The sequence below is a fragment of the Leptinotarsa decemlineata genome, unplaced genomic scaffold (assembly GCF_025532065.1).
Source record: "Leptinotarsa decemlineata unplaced genomic scaffold, Ldec_3_MD MMD2_tig00026282_RagTag_RagTag, whole genome shotgun sequence".
Taxonomy (NCBI): Eukaryota; Metazoa; Arthropoda; class Insecta; order Coleoptera; family Chrysomelidae; genus Leptinotarsa; species Leptinotarsa decemlineata.
Genome location: NW_027412668.1, coordinates 888,909 through 908,824, shown reverse-complemented (window position 1 = coordinate 908,824; position 19,916 = coordinate 888,909). Strand labels below are relative to the sequence as shown.

The 19,916-nt window shown below is 36.4% G+C and overlaps 1 protein-coding gene and 1 long non-coding RNA gene across 2 annotated transcripts in view; both read left to right on the top strand.

Moving 5' to 3' along the window:
• Rpb8 (DNA-directed RNA polymerases I, II, and III subunit Rpb8) overlaps window positions 1-19,916 on the top strand; it is a 78,602-nt gene that overhangs the window by 52,194 nt on the left and 6,492 nt on the right. The window lies entirely within an intron of this gene.
• Window positions 2,102-18,904, top strand: LOC111502210 (uncharacterized). Its single transcript, XR_002721700.2, has 2 exons — window positions 2,102-9,428; window positions 17,472-18,904. It is a non-coding gene; the product is annotated as an uncharacterized lncRNA (long non-coding RNA).

Genomic DNA, 19,916 nt, shown 5'->3' with positions numbered 1-19,916 from the left:
TTACTGCCATTTGGCATGGTGTCTGGCTAGAGATCTTGTTTCACTATGGGGTCCCACATTTATTATATTGAAAACCAATTTTAGGATGTTTCAAACCACTGTTATGATATTGGAATCCACTTTTAGGATGTTGAATCTTACCTTGGAGATTCACGTTTCAGAATACATAGCAGCCACGCTATATTCAAATTTCACAAATATCGATGTTGGATCACATTTATGATCACATTTTTGATATGTTGGGTTCTACAACTTTTGGGATGTTTCAACCCACTTCTAAGATGTTGGAACTCACTTTTAAGATGTTGGAACCCACTTTTAAGATGTTGGAACCCACTTTTAAGATGTTGGAACCCACTTTTAAGATGTTGGAACCCACTTTAAGATGTTGGAACCCATTTTAAGATGTTTGAATCCATTTTAAGATGTTTGAATCCATTTTAAGGTGTTGGAACTATATTTCAATATGTTGGAACCCACATTTAGGATGTTGGAGATTCTGTTCTGTTGGAGTTTCACACTATATTCCATGCCATTTGGCATGGTGTCTGGCTAGAAACCTTGTTTCTCTATTCAGTTATTCAACACTTAAGAATTGCCTCCATAGTCATTTTTCACACAAGTGGCAAAAACTACTATTCTTGTAATGTTTTGCTAGTAATAGTTGAGGTTTTGTGAGTTTGGGGTTTGTTGGTATATTTTTGCATGTAATCTGACATTGCATTTATTCAACAAAAACAATAGTTCTGATATAATTTGTCTGAAGAAATGAATTCTAGCAAAACTGAGGTCAACTAAAACTATAGTGAGGCTAGGCTATTCCAAGCATAGTTTCAAAAATGAAAACTAGGTATGCCGTTTCTTGAAAACCACGAGAGATATTAGTATGACTTGAAGTAGATCTTGAAGGACAAAGAATAGGTATTTTAGGGTGCATGCCTTATTTCGATGAAAAAATAATTATTTCGTGTCCAAACGGAGCTCTCAAAAAGTTGGTAAACTCCGAACATTCAGTTATTGGGACTCTACATTGACATTAAATGGATATACGTATTTCCCGGTTGATAATTTTTGGCATCGTTTCAATTTCAACTATGAAACTATACCTTATTCAGCACATTCTCATTATAGGTATTGCTGTTTCGTTTCAAAATGGACGAACTGTATTTGTCTTACTATCTTCTGTGATTGTTGTTCAATCTATTGTACGCATTGTATTGGGTAAAAACGCTAACAGCACTGTATATGTCGTCATAAAAACATCTGGTAATATTTTCGTTGGTCGGCTCGAAAAGAGTGAAGCGTTTTAAAAATCAATTCGAGTTTTTTTTGTAATAAGCCGAATTCAAGGCCTCGCCTTAATTCTCTGTAAATTCGCACGTGTATACTTACTGACCTTTACCTCTATATGTCAGCGGGCATCTGATAGGAGACAGTGGCGTGCTACCGAAATCTAAACTTGGATTTGAATAAATGGGGGCCAGTGTCGTACTGAGGATGCAGAAGAATACGGCTGACGTGATTTTGACGATGAGGTGCTGGGAACCACCCTGTGTTTTCTGAAAATTTGAAGCAGTGAACACAGCTGGTGGTATCTCAGTATCTCTTCGTCGTTTCGACAGTGTCTCGGAGAAAAAAATGACCCAAATTTTTGCTCTCTTTACGAATTGACGCACTCGTGGAAATCGGATACATAAAGAGCAAATAGTAGAGGTCCCAAGACAGAGCTTTGTGGAACGCCATAATGTCTTCTTAAGGAAGAAGATTGTTCACCATTCACACAGTTGAGTAACTCTCCAGGAGTGAAGCTGCACCGCCAGAGAAGCCAAAATACAGGGTGTTCCACCTCAGACGAGTCACTCCGTATATTTCGTATCCCATAGTGAGTGGAAAAATTTCCCGAAACACGTCGAATGCTTTTGTTTGGGGACATCTTTTGACGTATATTTCAGGCTTGAATGAGCAACCCTCTAATAGGGGGCTCTTCAACCCCTCTCCCCTATTCAAGTTTGAGGGGTTGAAGAGCCCCCTGTTAGGGGGTTGCTCGTTCAAGCCTAAAGTATACGTCAAAAGATGTCCCAGAAACAAAAGCATTCGACGTGTTTCGGGAAATTTTTCCACTCACTATGGGATAAGAAATATACGGGGTGGCTCACCTGAGATGGAACACCCTGTATTTCAGTTTCTTACATAAAACAGACGGATCCAAAGTATTGAAAGCTTTACTGTAGTCTGATAGAATGAGACAGGTCAAATTTTCCTCATCAATTGCTTTGAAAATATCATCAGTGTCAGTGGAAGAATATTTTCTAGAATAAGTCCGTATTATAGACAGCGAGACAGATAAATACGAGGGTCAGCAATTACCCTTCCTCTCTATTTTTTTCCACAGTGGTCAACTATCTACTTTTTTTCTGCGACAACTAGATTCAACACGAACTTCCAGCGCAGAAAAAACTAACAGTGTCGTCCATTTCAAAACGTTTACTGCTAATTAAATAAATTCTACGAATCTAGAAGACCTACCGCAGATAATTGTTCAGGAATGCCAATTTCTGACTCGGGACATCTTCAGTACACAGTCATTTTGAACACTTTATTCATTGATTGTGTTGCCATCGATATTACTGTCGTTGATTTACTCAATAAAATGAGCGACAGCGAATTTTCTGGTTTTTCTCAAATGAAACGTTCAACATTTAATTTCTCAATAACGAATGAACCAATTTTGAAAAAAATCACAGAAGTAATAGAGGGGTAAAAGACCTTTCAAATGATGTATCACTCGACGCTCCATGCCATGTCCAAAATTCTCTATCGATCAGTATACAGTGTGTCCCGCAAAGTATGGAATAAATTCGATATTTCCAAAACCAGTTTTACAAAAACCTGAAACACGTCGATTTTTCCGTAACGAGCTGATTCCGAAAAGGTATGATACTTGGAGTCTAACGGACAGAATTTGTTGGAAGTGCGCTTAGAAAGTAAATTTTATTGATATCCAATAAAAGTAGAAATTAATTAATTATTTTATATTTGTTTCTAATGATTAATTTAACAATGGGAAAGTAATCCACTAATAAATACATGACTTTATTTTAAATGTTCGAACTGTAGTCCCTGCTGTACTTGACAGTAAGCATGCTAACAAGTATTACTTATTAATTTCAAAAAACTAGGCGGTTATTTTTTTTTGTTATTGTGAAATGTCATTATTTCGATTGACGATTGACGTTCGGATTAAAACTTTTAATCTTCCTCTTTGAAGATGATCACTTGGTGATCGAAACACGTGTCGAGGTGTTAAAAATAACGTTTTGGTGTTGGGAAAAAACTCCAATAATATCTAAGAGCACATCTCTCAAATTATGTCCGTTAGATCCCAAGTATCATACCTTTTCGGAATAAGCTCGTTACGGATTATCTAAAAGTGACACCAAATACAGGGTGTTGCATTCAAAAAAATTACCGATGACGTCATCACATTAATATGGATCACCCTGCATAATGAAATTTTGTTGAAAAATGTAGAATATTAAAATTGAAAATCGACGTGTTTCAGTTTTTTGTGAAACGACCTTTGGTTTTGGAAATATTGAATTCATTCTTTACTTTGCGGACACACTGTATACCACGACACTGTTGAGGTATGGAGCTACAAAAACACAACATTATAACGGGCAGGTATAGCGGCATCTGCCCGCGAATAGCTCAAGCAATAATTGATTGTTACGTTCAGCGCCATCTGCCCGCGAATAGATCAAGCAATAATGCCGATAATTCTGGCAATACAGATCCCGGGCTTGAGAGTTACAAACAAACATACATACATACATACAGGTGATGCTAATATAAAGCGTGTAAAAAAGCTGAGTCCGAATGTGAAGATTCTCATATAATTCAAAGTCTTCTCTAATCTTGATAGCGATAGCACGACGCTGTATGTTCGTGACCTAGACTAACAATCTGGTAATAATTCAATAACGAGCATAATTGTTCTCGTTTTATTATTCTCGTCGGTATAACTGCGTTGTTGCTTTCAAACGCGTATCAACGGCGTAATGAAAATACGTGAAAATAATCTTCATTCGTGGTGGAGCTCTTGAAATCCAGTTTTGATTTGTGTTCTGTGGAACTGAACAAGGGAAAATGTTGAGTTTGCATTCGTAGTTTTCTGTTTTTACCTCACGTTGTTGGTTTCTTGTTTGGCAGATTTTAATACCTTTGAAAAAATGTTTTCGTTGGTAGATAGTTTCGTTTGGGGGGTCATTATTTTGTCGGGAATTCTTCAAAGATCTTTGTTTTTTACCCGGTTCATCAGATACTTAATTCAGACAACCCTACATGAAGTTTTTGCGAAGCTCCCCGCAAGACATAATCTCAGACGTTAGATATGAAACTCGACTGAATTGGGGAAGACTCTGGAAAAAATTGTCATGGAAATCAAGAAATACACTCATCCACAACTTCAACTCTTCAAGATTCTACTCTACTACTATTATACGAATGAAAATGAACCATGGTTAGTTTCCTGCACATTTGGCATTGGTGTAAACATATGCAAAAAGTCCCTAAGTGACATTTTTGCGAGTTTAAACTAGTAGCGCCATCAATATATAAATTGAATGTACTTTCAATTACTCTATTTAGTTTTCGCCTAAAATGTTCCGACGTGCTTCATTTCTCAAGTCGCATTTCATAAAGTGACGAGAGGTTTCATGCAAGAAGAACCTAAGTGTTGAAAAAGTACCTAAACTTTAGAAAAGAACCGAAGTGATATCAAATACAGAAAAGTGCGTGTTTTGTTATATTCATCGTATTGTAGTTTTTATTTAGTAGCCTTGTTTTTTTGCGAAAATGAGTGACTTTGACGAAAATATATCAAGTAGTTATTACAGCTTTAGATTTCTATCTGAAATACAAAACCGATGAACAATTTTTATTGTCAATTTTTTGCAACGAATGTTTTTCGCAGAATAAAAACAAATTTTTGTTTACATATATTTGGATTCTCTTTGTGCATCTAGGCTCTTTCAAAAGATCATCTGCCCGCGAATAGATCAAGTAATAATGTCGATATATCAAGAAGTTGCGTACAGCGCCATCTGCCCGCGAATAGATCAAGCAATAATGTCAATAATTCTGTCAAACACAGATCCCGAGCTTGAGAGTTACAAACAAACAAGCATACATACAAACATACAGGTGAAGCTAATAAACGCGTGTTAAAACAAGTTTTTGCAATGAAACAACGCTCATTGTTTGGAGTCCTGTATATACGAGTATAAACTTCAGGTTTCCAACTTTTAAACTGACGAAATTCAATGCAATGTTAGAACCCCTCGAGGGCGGAAATTCCTGATTCCCTTCTTGATGCTTATTTACGCTATACAAACAACCTACCTGCATATTTCAAGATTCTAGATTCAGTAGCTGCGGCTGTACGTTAATATAAGAGCGGACAACTGCTAGTAATTTATATTTTTACTTTAAAAATGCAGTAACTAAAAAAATATGACAACTGCACTAAGTAATGAGTAGCTTAGAGAATCGAATTATGTTACTCATAAAGAAATTCGCAAAACTAACACAACCGTCAACGACGTTGGCCCTTACGCGTCTGCCCGCGTTCGGGTCCCGTTCTCGGCACTGGCGCTTCATTGCTTAGACTGCCCCTCTACTCCCGCGCATTGTCCCCCGCCATCTTACAGTAGACGCGACGCGTCTTATCGTGATAAATTTTTAACGATTCGTCCTAATTACTCAGTGTAAAAGACAAAGATAGCTCTCAGGAAGCAAGAATTTTTCCGACTTCCTCAATACTTATCGTTCATCCTAACAAACATTCACATGTTAAAGGTAAGACATCTTTAGTCCTTAGCTCCTCAGAAGTCCTTTCGACTTCTGAGGGTCGCTCGTAGGGGTGCGACGAATGACAAGACGTTGGAAAAAGAAAAATCTGGGTTTTCGAAATAAACTGCGAGGGTTGTGATAGGAAATATGTGGGTCAAACCAAACGGACTATATTTGGTCGTTACAAGGAACATGTTTCACATTTTTGTTTTCAAAAAACGGAGAAATCCGTTTTTTGAAAGCTTGGAATCGAAAAATCGGATAGAGTTCTATGAAAAGCGTCAAAGGTTGAAAGGAAATTTGAAGAGGAGCTTGAGGGAGTCTGAAGGAAATTTGAAGAGGGTCTTGAAGGAGTTGGAAAAAAATTGAGAAGGAGCTTGAAGGAATCGACAAAAAGTTTGAAGAGGTTTTTCAGGAATTTGAGAAAGAATCGCCGATACCGAAGAGGAAAAACTATGTGAATCACTCTGCAAAAGCTACTGTGATAGCGAAACATGTCGTGATTTATTTCTGAAACTAAAGTTTGTGAAGATCAATTCGTAACGTATAGTTTTTGAAGTTACTATGGATATTCATTAAGTAACGGTCGAATCAGTCAGAAAAAATACATAATTTCGGTGATTTTAGTACGTCACCTCGAAAAAGTGACGGCAGTGGTTTCCAATTATTGAGAATGCGTCTCGATGGAAATGTCTTGCTTCTCGAGTTCGCATTGTTGAACAAGTTGTAATTTGAACGCGTCACGTTGAATAAACTTTTATCGTTCCATGTTTGCAGTCTAACGTGCATGAACAATAATGCTTTGCATGCCTCATTACTTCATTTGCATTCTATTTACGCAGACACGCCGGCTCGACTATGGGAAACTTGCAATAAACATGAATTATGACGTCATACGAATCACTCTTAGGATTTTTCACGGTTTTTATCTCAAATATACAGTGTGTTCATTTTGAATTTCAAGTGGCGGAATTACCGTTAGGGTTAGCGTCTACATAACAGTCTTATACAGTACATTTCTTTAATGCCCCCCCCTTTGTTTTTTGAACGGCTCAACCCAAAAAATTGAAATTTGGAATAATGACATTAACGCATGAATACTTTATTTTGAAGTGAAATTGACAGATGAAACTTTCAATATAGCGACTGGGCGCCATCTGAGAAAGGGGGGTCCTGACGAATGCTTCGCAATCCTAGAATATGAAGTCAATATCTTCACCTACTACAAAATGGCGGAACATTTAATAATTTCCTGAAGACAAACACGTTAACATCAATATTTCTAGAAATATTCCTTTTTATCTGCCATATGGCAATTCCAACAACTCGATAAAGTTTCTTAAGTTTTTTTTTGAGGGTTGGCACCAACCCTCACGTTTTCGGGGAAACACATACCCAATATCCAGAAAAAATTAATGTTTGGGCAGGAATATTGGGAAACCATATTGTAGGCCCTCTATTTATTGATCAATTTGTTTTTATTTCAAAAATAACTGCATCAACCGCGAAGGGTTATTAGCGGAGGAACAATTAGGTTTTTTTATCGACCTTTTTTTTGGGTAATTGTGTTACCTTCCACAATCTGAAAAAATATAAAAATTATAATGGGCAAACTTTTTAGTTTACCCCGATAAGTTATTGCGTAAAAATCAAAGTATTTTTCACAATGAAAAATCTTCTATTTATCAGTAACTTGTATTTAACAATTTTGCCTATCAAAAAAATTATTAAGAAGTAATACTTATCTTTTACGTTTCGGAGGCCAAAATCTGCCTCCGTCTTCAGAAATGGATAAAAATTCGAATATATACGCAGTTATTCCTTTTTTGAGAGCTTATTTCTTTACTTCTTCGACAGATGTCAAAGAAGTTTTGAAATATGAAATTATGTCAATGTTGTTGATTGACAACTGAAATATTCGATGTTATACAAGGTACTCTCCGATATCAGTTTGTTGCCATTTCGCCACTATCCAAAGTTTTCTTCAAGATGGGTAGCCAAGTACGGTCTATTTCTAAGGAGATATTCGAGATACAGTTAGTTCTCTCCAGACATGAGAATATACGCTGATTCTTTTAGCTTACGTCTCTTAGAATGAGGCTCATTGGTAATCTTTCTTGTCCTATTCCATTCCACCCGATGTTCACCGTCTGATTTTAAAATGTGTTCTGATAGGTTCTGTAGAACCGTCGAGGTTCTACAGAATGGCCAGCCCGCTCGCCAGATTTGAAACCTTTGGACTTTTTTTATTGGGCTATTTGAAGCAAAAGGTGTACGAAACTAAACCTGCTTCAATATTGGATATACGACAGAGAATAATAATAAGTATTTGTAGAGATATTTCCTGCATACTTTTCTGGGGAGTTTATTCTAGAACCCCGTGTGTTTGTGATTTTGTTTTTTATGAAAAATACTTCGATTTTACACAGGTACTTATCGGGGTAAACTGAAAAGTTTGCCCTTTCCACACGTACATACAGTTTCCCACTACAATTTTCATATTTGTCTGATAGTAACAGTAAAAAAATACCCAAAGAAAAGTCGATAAAAACTATCATTTAACAATTTAAATCGTGTCATTTTCTGCACGATGCTAATAATTTCATTTGAGTTTAGACATAACCTACTAATTTAATTAGGAAAAACTTTTTTCAAATCCATTCAAATACACATGAGTTTACACATGATTAGTATTGATAAATTGTCTCACATATAGTCAGTGGGCATACTTCAAGACTGGCTATAAATCAAATAATCCAAAAGAACAATGCCTTCAGAATTCCTTCACCTATCAGAAAACAACTACTCCCCTGGCTACTATCTTAATTTGGGTTTGAAGGCCTTCGTAGTTTGGAACTGCATCCTATAGTTTCGCCAGCACTAGTGGCTGGCTTCTTCATAGGTTCACCCGTCGTGTATTGTGGAAAAACAATACATGGCTTTTGCATAACGATATGCACCTCATTACTTCAGCCACCATATTCACCAGATTTGGTCCCTTGCGACTTTTTCTTTTTCTTTTCCAAAAATGAAGTGACCCATGAAGGGACGCGTTTTACGATGATTGAAGAGATAAAAATCAAATCGCTGAGACAGTTTAAAAAAACATACTAAAAAGTGCATATCAGAACTGTTCATATGATTGTAATCAACGCTGCCACAAGGAGGAGGGCTACTCTGAAGGAAACAAAATAGAATTGATGAATAACTAAATATTTTTTGTGAAAAATGAAAATTCAACTTATTTTTTGGACAGACATTGATAATTTTTCCATTCCATCGCTCTGGAATCGCCCGTTTCCTGAAAATCTTCACAATAAATTCGCGAGATTGGACGCTTCCGCCATCTATCAGTCGCGTCTATAAATAACGCCGCTGCATCAAACGTTTCCTGCTGCATGTTCCTGCAACCTGCGTCAGCCATCGTTGCAGGTTGTCCCGCAGTTGCGCGCTAGCGTCGTCTTATGTAATTCCTGCTAATTCTGCTCTCGTTGCTCGTTCAAAATTTCCTGCGAGGGAGCAGGATGACACATTTCTTCAATTTATATCCCACTTTGTGACAAATAATGGCTTAGGTAGAGATGTTTGAGTGGTGGCGTTTATTTTATTGTTGTTTTTGTGTGTTTTTTTGGCATGCTTTTTACTTCGTTTGGGTTTGAGGCGGTCGATATTGAAACAGCTGATTGCTTTTGCGTTTGCGCGAAAGGGTTTTGAAGGTTGTGATGAGATTACGTGATTGATATACGGCCATTCCTGCAAGGAATTGTCGAATTTTTCTGTCACCTACATCATATTCAAGTTAAACTTCTTTGTGATGTTCTTACTCAAAAGCTTTATTTGAATTTAAGTATGAACTCATTGAAATTTTAAACATTATAAAAGGGTATTTTCACCGACTCTTCAAATATACGTGTAATTGGCCTTCGCCTTTAAGAAATTACTCCTATGTTCCTTTATGCTTTTTGAGAGGCTTCTTTCCGTTTGACCAATATAAAGTTTCGAGCAGGAACCACAAGGTGCATCTTGTTTTACGGCTCATGATGATTCTGTGTATCAAAATTTATGAATGAAGAGATGGCGTATGAATTGTTGCAGAATATTGGAAAGTAACATTGGAACGTTTTGCCTTAGAACTATTTGTTTGAGTTTGAAATGGTCTGCCACGAAAGTTAATGTGACAAACCAAATTTTACGAGGGAAACAACTAGTCGTACTATAAAAATGGTATCGAAAAATTATATGACCGCTATAATAGTTGTGTCGCCCTCGAAGGAAACTATATAGTTTAGCGACTCCGCCCCGGCTCCGCATGGGTGCAATGCTGACACTAAATATACATATACACGCGTGCGGTCGGTGCTAATCATAAAATACTATTGGGCCAAGCGTGGCCATCGACGTGCTACTTATAGGAACGCGCCGTCGGCCCCCGGCCGGTACCGCTGCAACCGCTATGTCTCTGCACTTTAAATCTGTAATATCTTCGAAAATATTCATCTGAATTACTGAGGATACGCTATAAAAACATACTTTTTTCTATTTTCCACGATAGTTTTATATTTGTTGACTAGTTTTGGTCGTTATACCATTTTCAAAATTTCATTCAAATCTGAGTATTTACTCATACATTTGGCCTGTATATATGGCGGAGTATTCACCACATTCTAGTCAATATTTACCAGATCTCTTTCCTAAATTTCCGTTGGATGTGTAGTATGTTTGTAGATTGAATTTTGAAATTCTGTTTTTAACATTCTCGGAGATTCTACCTGCATAATTGATTTTATAGTATCCTCAGTGAACATGAATTTCCACCAAATAAACAAGTCGTCAATCAAAAAATTCATTTGAATTACATGCTGTGAAGGATCATATTGATCATATCTATAAAAAATGGTTTTTTGTGGGTTTTCCCTTAGAGATAGATGTATACCATTGCGGACTTTTTTGTAGACCGTTTTAAGGTGTACAATACATTACATTACATACAGTACATTATTTAATCTATCTTGTAGGGTTCAGCCAGTGATTGTAATGAACATTAGAAACTTCTAAAATAATCAGTGTTTCTCCACTATATTATGCATGCTATATACATATAATAGTCCGGTCAATTTAGACATTCGGAGCTACCTAAATTCCCACCGAGCTGAAAATCAATAGAATTGTTCAAATAATGATTGAAAATAAAATTTGGAAGTTCCTCATCTTTCTTCTGTATGGAAAAAAAATTATTCAAGGTCAAAGGTAAAAAAAAATTGGTTTTCGCGGTTTTCAGCAAAACGGCGAGTTTTATCATAAATATACTTCAGACAAAAATTGTACATCATAAAATTATTTACAAAAAATGTATCAATATTTTTTTTCCTAGGAACCACCGTTTTTGAGATATAACGATTCAAAAAGTTGTAATCGTCATAATATGCACACGTTTCCACGCCACCTATGAGGGAGTGAACTTAGCGGCTTTTTTAACGTGGTTTCCCCAGTAGGCCTATTTCACGGGTCAGTTGTGGTCCTGTTCAATTTGAAACTATAGCAAAATAATTGATATTAGCAGATATTGAAAAGATAAAAGCAATTTAAGGTAAAAAAAGTAGTGAAATTTAATCTTCTTGTTCTTGTTCTTGTTCGTCTTGTTTTCTTCTTCTTATTCTTCTTCATCTTCATCCTGAGTACATGTAAATTGAGTTAATAGCGATGTATCGCATGTTTCCTCGTTGGTACCAAATGAATCCTCCACTATTGGTGATTCAGCATTAGAACATGAATGGCCTTGACAATGTGTGTATGCCAGAGAACAAAACAGTCCGGCTTTTGTGCAACCACATTTAGCACTACACCCCTTTTTGCAGTTGCAAAAAAATGTGTTCAGCATTTTTTCCGGAGCAGGTGGAAGTAAAGTTTGGACTAGTTGGAATTGTTGACCAACTTCCAACCCCAGTGGAAGATGATTTCATGATCTACATTTTTTGTCTGAAGTATTTTCATGATAAAACCTACCGTTTTGCTGAAAATCGCGAATAACTCATTTTTATGACCTTTGACTTTGAATAATAATTTTTCCATAAAGGGAAAGATGGTGAACTTTTAAATTTTATTTTTTATCATATTCTAAACAATGTTACCGATTTACAACTTGGTGGGAATTCAGGTAGCTTTACTCTTATTTTTGTCTAATTTGACCGGACTATAAACCTTCCTCTATTAAAAAAACCCGCATCAAAATCCTTTGCGTAGTTTTCAAGATCTACACATACATAGGGACAGACAGCGGGAAGCGCGACTTTGTTTCATTGTATTGATTGATAATTTAATACTTTTGAGTTAATTTTTTCGATTTATTATTGTTTTTCATTTAAATCCCTTGGGGAGTCTATCAAAACAACCTGTTGAAAACGTCGCATTCGCTCATTCCAAAATGTTTCCATTGGAAACAGGCTTTTCAATAATTCCATGTTGAAATTCGTATATTAACTGTTTTTGACGCTACCCATGCATACATATAATATTTCTCGTTATCCCATTCGTTCGACCTTCATGTAAACGCGAACCTTTGTTCGATTATTCAACACTGCTCGACTGATCCAAATAACGTTCTATAATTAAACGCCCGTTGCTATTCTGTAACTGCATCGAAACCCGTGATAGCGCTGGCAAAAAGTGCAGAATGCACCAGCACACGCGAACGCTAAATACACCTTTTGGCATTGTACACGGTGGTAGGGACCGAGTTTTGCATAACGGGGCGGTCTGCGATACAGGCCGGAATGTAGGCGACTGAGGAAGTCGACAGTTTTCTTGTCGGATGATACAAATTAATTGTTTAGTTCTCAAATTCGAGAATAACCTATGAACATATCTTACCAAGTTTATCAAACCAAGAAGCCATAAATGAATGTATACCTAGATGCAGTAATAATACCTTCACATAAAAAAGGACCAAAAAACAATATCAAATTACAGACCCATCTCACTGATTACCACGTTTGCAAAATGTTTTGAAAAGTCCATCAAAACAAGATTATCCAACTAACTAACCAAATATAATACAATCTCAAAATCGCAATTTGGTTTTGCGAAGGTCTACCTATCTACTGTTGATGATATTTCTGCACTAACTGGAACAATTTATAAATTATTAGATTAAAGTAAACCAACACTGTGTGTTTTTAGATTTAGCAAAGGCCTTCGATACAGTGGATCATACACACATGTTGGAGGTCCTTGAAAATACAGGGGGAAATCACTCGACCTTCTCCAATATTACTCAAACGGAAGAAAACAAATAGTGCGTTTGATATAACGATATAAAAAAAAGGCAGAGAAACTTTCAATACTGTTTCATATTTGTTATAATCTGCTAAAAATCAATTCGCAATGCGATGCTTCTTTGACTAAATTTCATCATCAACTTATTTTTTCAAATACGGGCGTATTGTCATAAATAGCTGAACTTGTTATTATAGTGGCTATAAAAATCGATGGTGATGAAATGTAATGAAGGAAAAATCGCATTGTAAATTGGTTCATATCTGATTATAGCAAATATGCAACAGTATTGAAAACTCCTCTGCCACTTTATACATCAATCGAAATGGAGGCGGTAGAGCCGAAAAACGAAAATCGACAATTCCAGTTTTTGGCGAATATTTCAAAAACAATCACTGATATTCTTGATGTGAAAAGAGATTATTTTAATTCCCCAAAATAGGAAACTTTTGTTCAATTTAACCAAACTCGTAGGTCTTACAGTTTCCGAGTGGGATCCGCTATAAGAAACGGCCTGTATAAAAGTATAGTCATTGCCTCAAATGCACTTTATATAGAAACACTCAGAGCCGTATCATAGTTTATTGGTATACGCATCTGAATATACAAAAAAATCAATTAACAACAGCGCTTCGATTCTCAATTGTTGATTGAAATATTGTTCAGTTGTCTGAACTTATCTAATAATAATTGTCAACTTTCCCCTTCCCGACTATCTAACAACTACATTCCGTCCTGTATCGGAGACCGCGCTATTCCTGTATTCGAATTCTCTGACGGGCGTGTTTTATTTTGAGCGGCGCAGTCCCAGCCTCCTGGACCAACTAGCTGATAGCGAAACGCTCAGCTGTTTCGACATGTCGCAGCCACTTTGATTCAGCTAGCACGGCAGTGAACCCGGTCTGGTGTTGAAAAAAATTGGCATGGGGTGTTTCGGTGCTTTTCTGTTTGTTAAAATACTAATTGACGGAGTGACGACTAAAATATTAAAACCGAGTGATTTTGGTGTGACCCAGTTTTTTGTTTTCTTGTCTCTTTTGGAAGTGTTTCAAAATTGTTGGAGTTTCGATTTTGAAATGCGATAATTTTAGCTTCGAGTGGGTTTTGGTGTGACTAATTTGGGTTGAGTTTGGATTAGAGATTATACACACTTTGCTTCTGAGATTGAAAGTGAAGTACATTTGATAAAACAAAAATGGAGACCATAAAATCACGTTACCTTATTGATAGTGAACTTCAACTGTTTAGGTTCAGCATTCGAAAAACCTAACTCACTGTGATTGACATTTCTGTTTTGCTAAAAGCATGGCTTTGCGCTCTCGTGTTTTAATTGGTCCCAGGTAACTTTGGTATATTGTGCTAGCTTGGGTTTTTTATTTGTAATGTAGAACTAGCATGTTTTTCATTTTGATGGCATGGGTGCATTATTCAGGTAAACAGATCGAATTCGGCAGGTCGGCGAACTACTACAAAAAGTCTCATTGTTTGTCCGGTCTCTCGCTAAGTAAAAAAGTACAAGACGGCCTAAAAACTAATCAAATTCGAAGTATTTTCCAGTCGAAACATCTTCTAACTGTGTATTACTGAATCCTTGAATGATATCAAAGGGTAGCATGGAATTTCGGTCATAAGAAGCAATAATAGAGGAGGAAAGGGTAAAACAAAACCGTTTCCATGGATAGTTCAGTCATAGGTCAAGGTTCTCGTTGATACGATATCCAGGAAGTTGGCGAACGTAGGACAACTTTCTAAACTTTGTGAACATCCCGCAAATCAAAACAGAATCGAATCTATGACCTGCTTGTGCGTATACAAATCCTATGCATGGTGTAACTGAATAAGTGTAAAACATTTAAGGAGGTGAGTCCTCATCGAAAAAAAGATAGGATCTTTCATATAAAGAAACTTCATTGGAGCATCCCTTGTTAAGATACAGCCTCTTGAAGGGGGTACATAAAATTTGTATAACAATTTTTTTCGCAAGCACTGAAAAAGTTACAATATTGAAATTAACCTGACGTTTTGTACTACCAAAAAGACACTTAGCCAGTTATTTATTTGGTTTACCCCATGGTTGTAAGGGGTGGAAAACGTAACACCTAAAATTTATTTCCAATAGCCTGTTTCATTCTAAACAAAAAATGTATCTTGGGTTTTTTGTCCAAAATAAACCAGTTCGCGCAGCAAAAAATTATTTTACGAACAACTACAGAGATACATCGTCATAAATTCGAACTGAATTTATTGTTATTTTGTAGTTAGTACCTGCATTAAACGATTAAAGGGTAATTAACAAAACTAATTTATTAATAACAAAACACACAACATGTAGAAATCATAGTAAATATTCAATATGTCTACCTTCAGACATTACGCATGCGTCTAGACATCGGCGCATTGAGCCACGTATTTCGCTCAAATATTCCTGGAGTCTCTCTGATTACCCTGCACGCATCGGTGATGCGGTTTCTCAAGTTCTCTACATCGCGAATAGGAGTACGATAAACCAAATGCTGTAAATGGCCCCGAATAGAGAAATCGACAGGATTGAGTTCCGGGGATCGAGCGGGCCAGTTCTGTGGTCCTCCTCGATATATCCACTGATTTGCATATGTTTGAGTTAAATGCTGACGTGCTACTTGACTAAAATGGGCGGGAGCCCCATCATGCATAAAAAACATATCCATTCTGACGCCCAAAGGAACTTCCTCCAGCAATACTGGATGCACTCCTCTTAAAAATTGAACGTATGCCTCACCTTTCAATAGAGGAGGTAGAAAATGAGGCCCAATAAATAATCCCCGATAACTCAGAGCCACACGTTAAGAGAAAGCTGTTCTTGATGGTTAGTTTCGACAATAGCCTGAGGGTTTTCATCAGCCCATATGTGATAATTATAAAAATTAATAATCTTGTCCCGAGAAAAACTACATTCGTCTGCGAATTCTATTGTCTTCAGAAAGTCACAATTTCTTCTAATCATTTCCAGCATCCAATTGCAAAATTCAAGACGGTTCGGCAAGTCTCGCGGTCACAGTGCCTGTACTCGTTGGAGATGGTAAGGGTATAAGAGGTGTTCCTTTAAAATTCCAAATACCGTCATATGATTATCTGACCAAAGTTAATCTGAAATTGGATGTAGAGCTCAAAAATGTTGAAATATACAGGGTGTTCCATTTGAAAAAAATTGAGTTCCACTCATTTTTTCATGAGATCAAAGTATCTGCATTTTTTGAAGACCCTGTATGAGGCAAATGAAAATATGACTCGGAGTGAAGATCCTCATAGTATCACTCCACTCCATTTCAAATTTGATCGTTTTAGTGCAAGAGAGTTCAAGATTATCAGCATTTATAAAAGTTCATGTTTGGTAAAAGAAATATCGAAATTAATTTATATCTTCTAAACGGTAAAGATAGGTATAGGGAAATAGTATATGAATTTGTTGACAGTGATAATGAATCATAATATGATATTATATACGGGGTGTTCCATTTGAAAAATCAAAGAAGCCGCTACTTTATAGTAGAAGCGACAACGCCGCTTCGTCTAAAAATATTTTAGGCGTGTAGGTCATATTGACTTATGCATACTGTGGAATTTTCAGGTTGATCCGTTGAATAGTTTGCCAGAAAAGGGTTAATTAACGCTCATCATGAAAAGCCCTGTCTAAACAGAATAACCCTCAAAGAATGAATTGCAAATTTCTTGGTATAAAACTATTTCTTCTCTGATAATTACAAGACATGAATGTATACCTGGCTAGAAACAGTCCATATTTCTAAGGTCAGCATCAGCATTAGCTCTCAATAGATCAATATGCTATAAGTTGCAAATAAATAGATACAAGTGTCATTTTTATCAGCTCTTAGAAAGCACAATGTGCTTCTGGTGGAACTCGCTCAGAAACAAGAGTGGGAACACTAAATTATTATAGAAAACACTACTTCAGTATCTCATCATGTGATAACTTGCAGTGATACAGACGAGTCTTTGTTATTGGTCAGAATCGATAAATAGATTGGCAATGAATAAGAGCTCATGAAAAATATATATGAATGTCGACTGCACGTGACAGCTCACATGTAATATCGAAGAAGAGAGCTTTGCAATGACCTGTCCTTCACCGATAAGGGGCAATGGGTCCGAATTCCTCTTCCATCTTCCTCGTAACTGTCGCGATTTGCTCGACTGTCGAAGTTATAATGATCTTCTGAGGACGCTAACTTGATTAGCGAAACCCGTGTCGAGAGACCGTATTTTTGTTCTGGTGTTTCTTCGCTAGTGTCGAATTCGATCTGGTTAATCCAACACGGCGTGTAAAAATGATCGGTTGTGGTTTTTAGGTTGCTTTCGATGGGGATGTGGCTGGTTTAGACGTTGCACGATACTGCGCAGGCTGAATTCGATGTCGTAGACGGTCTGTGAGCATTTATTCGTGGCAGACGTCGTGCCAGAAGCGCGTTTACACAGCCTGAAAGTCGTAAGAATTCTGTAAATGCACTATCTGGTACGACAGTCGGCCGCGTGCACGCTGCGGGAATGCACGAGTTATTATTATTATTATTATTTTTGGCAAAATGATTGAGGCTTTCGTGGTCGAGGTTTTCAGTGTCATTATTTTTTCGGGTTTGAAGACCGTCGTTTTTGGAATTTCTTCCAAAAAGAAATTTCGAAAATCGGCGGTATTATTATTGTTATTATTATTATTATTTCTTGAGTTTGAGTGTACAAGGACCTGGTGAACACTGACTTTTTCATATCAACAAAATTTAACAAAACCGTCACCTATTCCAGCTCTTTTTATCTCCTCAATCGTCGCAAATCTTCAGTCTTGAGAAACGGGAAAATGTCGCAGGGGTCAAATCTGGTGAATACGGTGGCTGAGGCATGATTAAACTGTTGTTTTTGGTAAAAAAATTACGAACGAGTAATAACGATAAGATAATGTTTCTTATTGAGCATACCACCCATTTGGCAGCAACTCTTGATTACGCCAAGCTAATCAAGGAAAATACTGAGTAAACCCTTGACATTTGATTCAACTTTTCCTGCTTTTTTTGGTCTTGGCTCTCCTGGGCGATTGGACATGCCAACAACAACACCGTAATCACACTTCAGCCACCATATTCACTAGATTTGCCTCCCTGCGACTTTTTTTCTGCTTCCAAGATTGGAGACACCCATGAAAGGACGGCGTTTCGCGACGATTGAGGAGACAAAAACTGAATCCCTGCGAGAGATAAAATACATATCAACTTTGAATGGAACAAAATAGAATATTTTTCTGGAAAAATTAAAATTCACCTAGTTTTTTTAATAGACCTTGTATGCATTCAACTTGCGTAATTTCTGATAGCTTGTAATCGCATGATAATTTGGTCAACAAAAGCTGGATAATCCGATATAATAATGGGATAGAAACAGATATGATGTACTTCGACGTTTCGTGCCTTTACACCTCACCGACACCAAGTAGGTTGTCTCCCTGAAAAACTGATCTCTTCTAAAAGATTCCACTTTCACTTTACAAGCTTTTTTGTTTTAGCATCCCACATGTTGCAAAAATTGAAATATAACATTTCCACTGTGTATGTATCATGAATACTTACTTATCTGTATTGAGATTCTATGTTCCTCTTGATTGAATTTTGTTTTACATTGAATTAATGAAAAAACAGGAAATATGAACCGTTTGTATATCATTGGTTTTATTTATGCAGTAAGTTAGTATTATATCTTTACACTGTTAACAAATAAGTAAAATATTTTATTTTTATTTCGTTTTATTTTTTCCTCAATGCGCTTTTTTTACATAAGTTTTTTGAGGTTCTAACATAAGGAAAAGTACTTTACAGCGGTGAGCAAAAGTCCGGAATAAAATTAATATATTTTTAACCAGTGTTTTAGGAAAAAACGCTGAAACACGTCAGTTGATTTCACGTTGTACGCATTTTTTTGGCAATAAAATGATTTTTTTTTCAACCCCTTAGCTGCAACCCTTCCCAAACTTTATTTTTTCAAATGCAAACCTATGTCGTGTATGGGCTTATTGAAAAGCTCGTAAAAATGGATTCTGACCATACCCTTTATTTTTTTTACTCATGAGGTTACCACGAAATGAGAAAAAACTCTTTCAAAACCAAAAAAGTTAGAAATATCTACTTAGTGCTATCTACGGGTGAATTAACGTTGCAAAAAACAAATAAGCGGTGATTAATTAACATTGCTCAACAATTGCTAAGGATCACCAGTACTTTCTAAAAGTTTACAAATTTTAAGAACAGACCAACCGGGCCAGGCACCACAACAAATTTTATTGATTTATGTGTAAAACTGATAACGTAATGTAGCATAACCATTCTGTGGATTTTATTATTATTTCGAATAAGAAAACCTTTTATGATTATCTGAAACATATCTACATCAAAAATATATTATATGTGTTTTAATAAGCAGAAAAAGAAATGAAAACAATGATAACATCCGAACCGAACACTATAATTGTAATGAAAATTGGGATGAAGTAATTTATATACGCAAAAAAATTATTGGCACAATAAATGTTCGAATTGGAGTCCTTCCATTTCGAGCCAAATAATGGGCCAATGAGATGGCCTGCAGAATCACCAGATCTTACTATTTTGGACTATTTTCTATGGGGGACATTGAAAAAGAGGCTTTACGCTGGCAGAGAGATAGAAAAATGCAGCAAATAAGTGTATTAAAGGCAATAAATAATATGAAAAACCGAGTTCAAAAATGTCTCGAAATGGAAGGACTCCAATTCG